This window comes from Triticum dicoccoides, chromosome 4A, assembly GCF_002162155.2.
Source record: "Triticum dicoccoides isolate Atlit2015 ecotype Zavitan chromosome 4A, WEW_v2.0, whole genome shotgun sequence".
NCBI lineage: Eukaryota > Viridiplantae > Streptophyta > Magnoliopsida > Poales > Poaceae > Triticum > Triticum dicoccoides.
In genome coordinates this window covers 320,708,641-320,715,776 of record NC_041386.1, presented here as the reverse complement: position 1 = coordinate 320,715,776, position 7,136 = coordinate 320,708,641, and the positions used below count along the sequence as shown (strand labels likewise).

General features: G+C 47.4%; 1 long non-coding RNA gene across 1 annotated transcript; it reads right to left on the bottom strand.

The window, feature by feature from the left end:
* Positions 1-3,991: 3,991 nt before the first annotated feature.
* On the bottom strand, positions 3,992-5,924 carry LOC119285846. The gene is made up of 3 exons (XR_005139907.1): positions 5,220-5,924; positions 4,098-4,323; positions 3,992-4,009 (listed from the first exon to the last, which is right to left on the bottom strand). It is a non-coding gene; the product is annotated as an uncharacterized LOC119285846 (long non-coding RNA).
* Between the last annotated feature and the right edge of the window lie 1,212 nt (positions 5,925-7,136).

Here is a 7,136-nt window from a genome sequence, read left to right as displayed (position 1 = left end):
GCCCGCCCAACCGCAGCGCCATCGTCGCCGCAGCCCGCCCAACCGCAGCGCCGCCACCGCCGCCGTTGCCCCGCCGCCGCAGCCCCGCCTCGCCGGAGGTAACGCCGTCGTTGCCGCCGCCGGTTTTTTTAAAACCGATCCGGTTTTTTAGAAACCCTAGTTTATTTTTTAGATCGGTTCACTGGTTTTTTCTCGATTTAGTTACTTTGCGGACGTTCGTCCGTACATTCGTTTTAACGAACGGTGTTCACTCGTTAGCCGCAGACAACGAACGTTCGTTCGTTAGCCTGTTCGTCAGTTTTCTTTTTCTCGGATTTTCCGCGATTCCTGATCCGATTTTCGTTTTAGTTTATCTTTTCGCTCGTTTGTCGGAATCAGGCGATTCAAGCGCCTAGATCTTCGTCTCGAAACCCTCTTTCTGTTTAACCAACTTGAACAATCTTTTGCTACTGTAAAATTTGACCTTAGTCCAGATTAGTAAATGGATCTTGTTTCTTTCACCGTTTGAGTTTCGTTGCTCCGTTTGATTTGATTCTTTTCGCAAACCGGAGTTCTTAAGTTGAACTTTCTGGTTAGATCTTCTTATTTGAGATTTACCCGTATTTCTTTGCTTGATTGCTTATATATGCTTTTGTTTGTTTGCGATAGAACACTCGGAGTGCGAAGCATGCTCTACGAATCCCTAGGTTTTGCGGATCATCAGCAAGGCAAGTAACACTTTGATCATACCCCTTTATCACCTAGTTTTTATGCATTAGTTCCAATCCTCAAACATTGCATGGTTAGAATGTGATTAACATGTGGGTTGGGAAGTAGTTGATGAGGCAGAACCTATTGCCCTATTATATTCAAACCCTTGGGAGTTACTTCTACGTATTGCTTATATTGCTATGCTATGCTCGTAGACATGGTGGGTGAGTGAAATCCATGACAGATGTGAGATTGTTAATTAAGGGTTCAACTTAAGGTGGCAACTTGAATACACATCTGGATGGATTGTTTGTTGGGCACCTGGGGAATCCAGTGTTGTCCTAGGATATCCCGGAGTACCCGTGTGATAATCCTATGGTCCGCCACCCAGGCTCAAATGGAACTGAGATATTTTCATGCTAGAAACTTCCGTGTGCATCCACAAGCTATTAGGCTCTAGCATAGTTGAGTAAGTTGCGTGAAGATTCCAAAGAGGTGGATCAACAGGTAGTGGGATGTAGGTTGGTATGGTCTGCCCGAAATATGGAGTTAATGCTTCTGAAAGACTGTGTCTCGGTCATCCGTTTCTCAAACACCCTGTAGTGCGAGAAATCCAACGGAGGAGATCGAGTCTTGTGGGGAAAAGTGCGCAAACCTCTACAGAGTGTATAAACTAATCATGGTTAGCCATGTCCCCGGTTATGGACATCTTAAGTATCTAGTACTTGGAGTATCATAAGTAACTCGTCACTCTAAACTAATATTGTTGGGTTGTTAATTATTTTAATTGGGATTGAGTTGGAGGAACCTTCTCAATGATGTTTCAACTACCATGATAGTTAAATAAAATCTATTCCTGTGTTGTAGGGAAAAATTAGCTTTTCGCAAAAACTATAACCATAGAGCTTTCCACCAGCCAAATATGCATGTAGTGATAGCATTATTCTGTTCTTGCTGTACCGTGTTATCTTGCCAGCATATTCCATGTGCTGACCCGTTTTCAGGATGCAACGTATTATGTTGCAGACTTTTCAGACGAGGAGTAAGGTTCATTAGGTCGTTGCCGTGCAGCTCAGCTATGCCGTTGAAGTTGATAGACTCACTTTATCTTTCAAGCCTTCCGTTGTTATCGTATTAGATGGCCTTAAGACATATTTATTGTAATAAGTTCTCTTTTGAGACATTCGATGTAATAAGTGTGTGATTGCTACTCTGTTATAAATCCTCGAGTACTGTGTGTGTCAGCATTACCGATCCAGGGATGACACTGAAGCACAGAGACTTGGCCGTTCGAGGTCGGATCGCTACATAGAAGCGGTGACTTCGCAGGATCTTTGGATATGGTATTCTTTCTTCGGCATGGCAGGTTCTCACAATGATATCAATGTGTTGCAGCGTTCTCCAGTCTTCACAAGGCTTGCAGAAGGCCACTCCCCACCTGTCAACTTTGAGATCAACGGCCGCCAGTACAAGGGATACTATCTAGCTGATGGTATATATCCTCAGTGGTCAAGTTTTGTAAGACAATCTCAAAACCCCAATGTGAGAAGAGAAAGAGATTTGCCCAAACGCAAGAGAGTGCTAGAAAGGATGTGGACCGTGCTTTTGGTGTGCTTCAATCCCGGTGGGGTGTCGTTCGAAACCCTGCACTGTCATGGGATGAAAGAAAGATTTGGGAGGTGATGACTGCTTGTGTGATCATGCACAACATGATCGTCGAGGACGAGCGTGATGAGAGTATCTTCAACTAAAAATTTGATTATCAAGGTGAAAATATTGAGCCCCTGCACCAAGACCCATCCACATTTGAACAATTTGTGCAATTCCACCGTGAGATGCGTGATTGGCACGGTCATTTGAATCTTCAAAATGACTTGGTTGAGCATGTGTGGGATCACATTGGCAACCAATACACGTATTGGTTCATTTTATGTTCAGTCAAGACAATTTCGATTTGGTTGTAGAACTTTTTTATTAAGGACAATTTCAGTTGGGTTGTAAAACTATTTTAATTTTTAGACAAATATTTGGACGTGCAAACTAGTTTTAACAAAAATATGGGCATTGTTGGCGAAAGTGCCTTTCTGCTCCCGAGCTCATTTAAGCTCGGTGAACAGTAAAAATATGAAAAGAACTCGGATTGGTGGTGGATATATGGTTGTGGTATATGGCAGCAGTGATGGTATATGGTAGCGGTGGTGGTATATGGATATAGATTGGTGATGGTATATGGATACGGATTGGTGGTGGTATATGGATATGGATTCAGAGCGGTGACGGATAAGCAAAAGTGGTAGATGGGCGATGATGATGGTGCGGCGGCGGCGTGACAACTTATGACCAGAACTCGAAACTCTAAAAGATTAGACTCTAAGACCAGCAACTTGACACGACGATGCAACCGCAAATTCAACAAAGCAGAAACCCTAAAAAGATTATGCAAAGGCTCAGATTGGTTCGGATATGATGAACTAACCCTAATTTTTTTTCTGGCTTTTTCGTGGACTGTAGGTATGAAGAACATACTCGATCTAATCTATGAAAAACTGTAAAATCTCACCGAGCAACCTGGAAATCTGATACCACTTGATAGAGGCTAAGGTGTCCCGATGTTTCGATGAGATAGTGGCTATCGTTTTCTGTGGGAGTCGACCTTGACGATCCGACTACGAACGTGCGAGACGTCGCGCCTTAGCAATCGCTAAACCAACTTCCAAGGGTTATTGACCACGCCGGAGCACGATCAACCTGACCACGAGGGTCTGTTTCCTGCGAGCAAACGAAGAACAAGCAAGAAACTGAGATTGCAATCGGGATATTACGAATATAAGATGAAAACTTTATTGATCAAGGTGGGGTTCTGTGACGTCTTGGTCTAGTCGTTAGAACAAACGAAGTACGCGAAGTTGCAGCTATGGCGAACTTTTAATCTAAACAAAATCCAAAGTCTGAACGACGCCCTAAGGGCTGTATATATGGAGGAAGAGGGGGGAATTTCGTGGCCCTTGAGGGTGGGGTCCGAAACCAACCCTAACTCTTGTTTTCCCACACATACGGACTCTAAAAATAGCCTATACTTAAGTATTTCGAAATTACATGGGCCTGGCCCATTAATAAGGTGACGCAGCACCTAGAATAGCCTATGGATGAATATTATGAAATGGCATCTTGTATATTTCGTCCAAGGCTTCATGCACTCCTTATGGCGGCTTCAAAGTCCTGAAATCATCACTTATAACTCCGTTCTTGATCCCCTTGCGCATGCCATCAACTCCATGCGTGTTCTTGCTCCAATGTTCATCCTTCTCCAAGCTAGGCCCTTCATTTGTAAGCAAAACAAATGTATCCAATTTAGGCAACATCATAATCTCATGAACATTAGAATCATTACCAAGAAACGAAAGTACCTGGTAATTTAATTGGCGTGCGCGAGCTCTAGTAATTGGTCCAGTGTATGTAACAGTAGGGGTTGTGGGTGTAACAATGGTATTGATGTTCTCATCACGCGGTGGAGTTGGCCATAGATCATGTATTGTTTGATCCTTCATTGGACGGTGTGAAGAAGGGGGTCAGTCACTGTACTCTTCATCAGTTACTTGTCCACAACAAGGCTGGATCTCAATCTGCCGTCGGCTGGAGGAGCTCACCAGGGACGATAGTGAACATCAGAGCAAGTACAAATAAAGGTATAGTCAGCAAGCTGTAAGAAGTAAGATAATATTTCTTAATAATAACCCAGTGTTATTAGGGGATTTAGGGGATAAATCCCCGCTCTCCCGCTTTATCCCACGACGTGGGAACCGTCGTAGCGGTTACTCCCCTCTGGGCACCGACATATCCCTTGAAGGCGTCCATCCATGATGTATATAAGGATTCATTCCCATCAATAAACAATACTGATTCAGTTACATCAATTGTTGATTCTCTCTCGATCTCAATTCTTTACACGTTATCAGCACGCTTGCCGCAAGGCGTTTCCGGCGACGCACTCCCCGACAACGGTCGTGCTCCATACAGTAGAGGTAGCAACAGGGCCGGTCCTGAGATTTTAGGGGCCCAAGGCGAAACTAGGACCCGGGGCCCTTTAACTTTCAAAAGCTACTTTCAGTATAAACTTTGTGAAACATTAAGTTTTTTACCATACAACATACTACAACATGCAATAGGAATGATTATGGATTACTATAAAAGAATAATTGTTCGGTCACGATTCTTCAATTACTCCATGAAGATTTGTTGCTTATTAGCATTGTCATGCCCTTCTTATTTGCGGGTGCTTCAACTATTCCTAATTAATCTGACAAAATTAACCACGTAGTTATATATTTTGCTGTGTTTTGACATTTCTTTGATGGTTTTCAAGAAAAAGAAGTGAATGTATTTTTTTTAGGAAAGTGAACGTAATTTCATATTGCAAGTACACGTAAACACTACCTTTCATCAAACAATTTTACTCGGCTAAGATGCAGAGAACTATAAGCTATACATAACTTTCATTGTGTCGAGAGTTCTACATGGTATGTACATACCTGGATTCGGCGGTCCGGCAAGCAACCCAGTAAACTCAACCCTGTACCGACCCTTCAAGCCTTGATGAGTCGTAGTTATAGGGAGCAAAAAAGCTGGGCATAAGTTAGGACAAAATCGTTAAGATATAGGACACCTCTCACATCAGCGGCGGTGATGAGGCGTAGGCTGGAGCTGCTGCGGCGGCGGTGCCACGGTGAGGTGTGGTTGTCTCGCGTCTGCAATCCCCTGCCATCCGGCCGCCGCAGCCTGCTGGCGATGAGGTTTTAAGGCGATTGGCCTAAAAAAAGGCGAACAGCCTGCAGGCGATTGTCATCGTGCGTGATGTAAACCCACGAAATCACTCCCCCACGTTACGCCGCAAAATCCGCTCTTGATCCCTGGTCGATGGATCTCTCCAAAACGTAACCAGTGCAGGTAAAGTAGGCCCAGTTATAACATTTTACAAACTGTATTAGCACAGGCCCAGTCATATTAACTGGCAGACTTGGGGGCCCGTCGGGGGCCCGGGGCGGCCGCCCCCCTGCCCCGACTCCAACGGTTCTGATCTACGGCGATCTTCACTTCAGGGCTCCACGAAAATCCTTGCGCTGGATTGATTTTTCTCGAGAAAGAGACAAGACGGAGTCAGAGGAGATCAAGCAACCACCAGAAAGCAAAGTCTTGATCTAATTACTACATGAACAAGGTGCTACTTTCCGATTTTATTTTTGCAAACAACAAAAGCTATCATCAGGAACTTGTACCTTTGGCATTTGTCTTCAGGCAAGCAACAACCAGAAGAACATCAACATCTTCTTGGTTGTGGCATAACACATCCCTCCCCGCCTAGTCTCCGTCGCGTACAACCTCTGGCTGGAGGTCGTGGCAGCGGCGCCCAACCCGCAACTGAGGCGGCGCCCACGGCGCAGTCATGGTCTTCGGCCTTGGCGCGGGACGGAGGTGCTCACCGCGAGGGCAGCGATACCGGCCAGCGGCGCAGCCTCGACGCTGCTCCCAGGATGGTGGTGCACTGGTGCCTATGGCCATGGCCCCTGGCCGGGCTCTCGCGGAGGCGTGGCCGCCTAGACATGCGGGTGGCGGCATCCGATTTTCGCCGGAGACGCGAGGGGATGCGGCCGCTGCTATAACCATCGGCGGCGCTCGATCGGAGATGGGGGTCGGGGTGGTTCGGGTCTTCGACCTTATCCGTAACCGCTCCACTCCTCTTATGCGGTGCGGCTGTGGATGGGCCGGCCAAAGGCCGTGGAGGCCCAGGCCATGCACCTGGAGCGACCTCCAGCTGCTCTCCGCTCGGCTGTCGGCCGAAAGTTGCACTCACCCGAGTGCGTAAAGGAGCAGAAAAATACCATCGGCCTCGGTTCTTCGATGGATGCGGTGGCGCTCGTCCCGAGCACGCCATCGCGCCGCCGCGCCTGCCATCTTCGACCCCTGCGGTCGTTGAGGTCCTTCGTCTCGGCGCCGACCGACGCGTCCTTCTTCGTCTTCTGTTCAGTCACGGGCGGCTCCTCCAACCATGCGGTTGTTGACGTCGACACCGTCGCGCCACGTCTACTATCGCCGACGCCGGTCAGGCGGCCACCCACCGTTTTCGCCGCGCGCGGGGCATTGTCGTCGCCTCTTGGCCCTCGGCGTCCCGCTGGCGAGTCCACCATCAAGCATCCACTCCGATCGCGCCGGCACATGCCCAGTAGCTCTCGAGGTCGCGAACAGCGCCTCCAACGGGGTCTCACCTCCTTCCTGGAGGCTCTTCCGACGAGGATGGACACGGCGGCAGTACCTCTCTCCGTTGGTCTCCGCATGTCTTGGTCTTCGTGGATTGGGGATAGAAAGCTGCATGGGATTTTTCATCTGTGGTCGCTTCCTTATCTGACCAATTGACCAGATGGGCTGCCTAATATGCATTACGTGGCCTACAT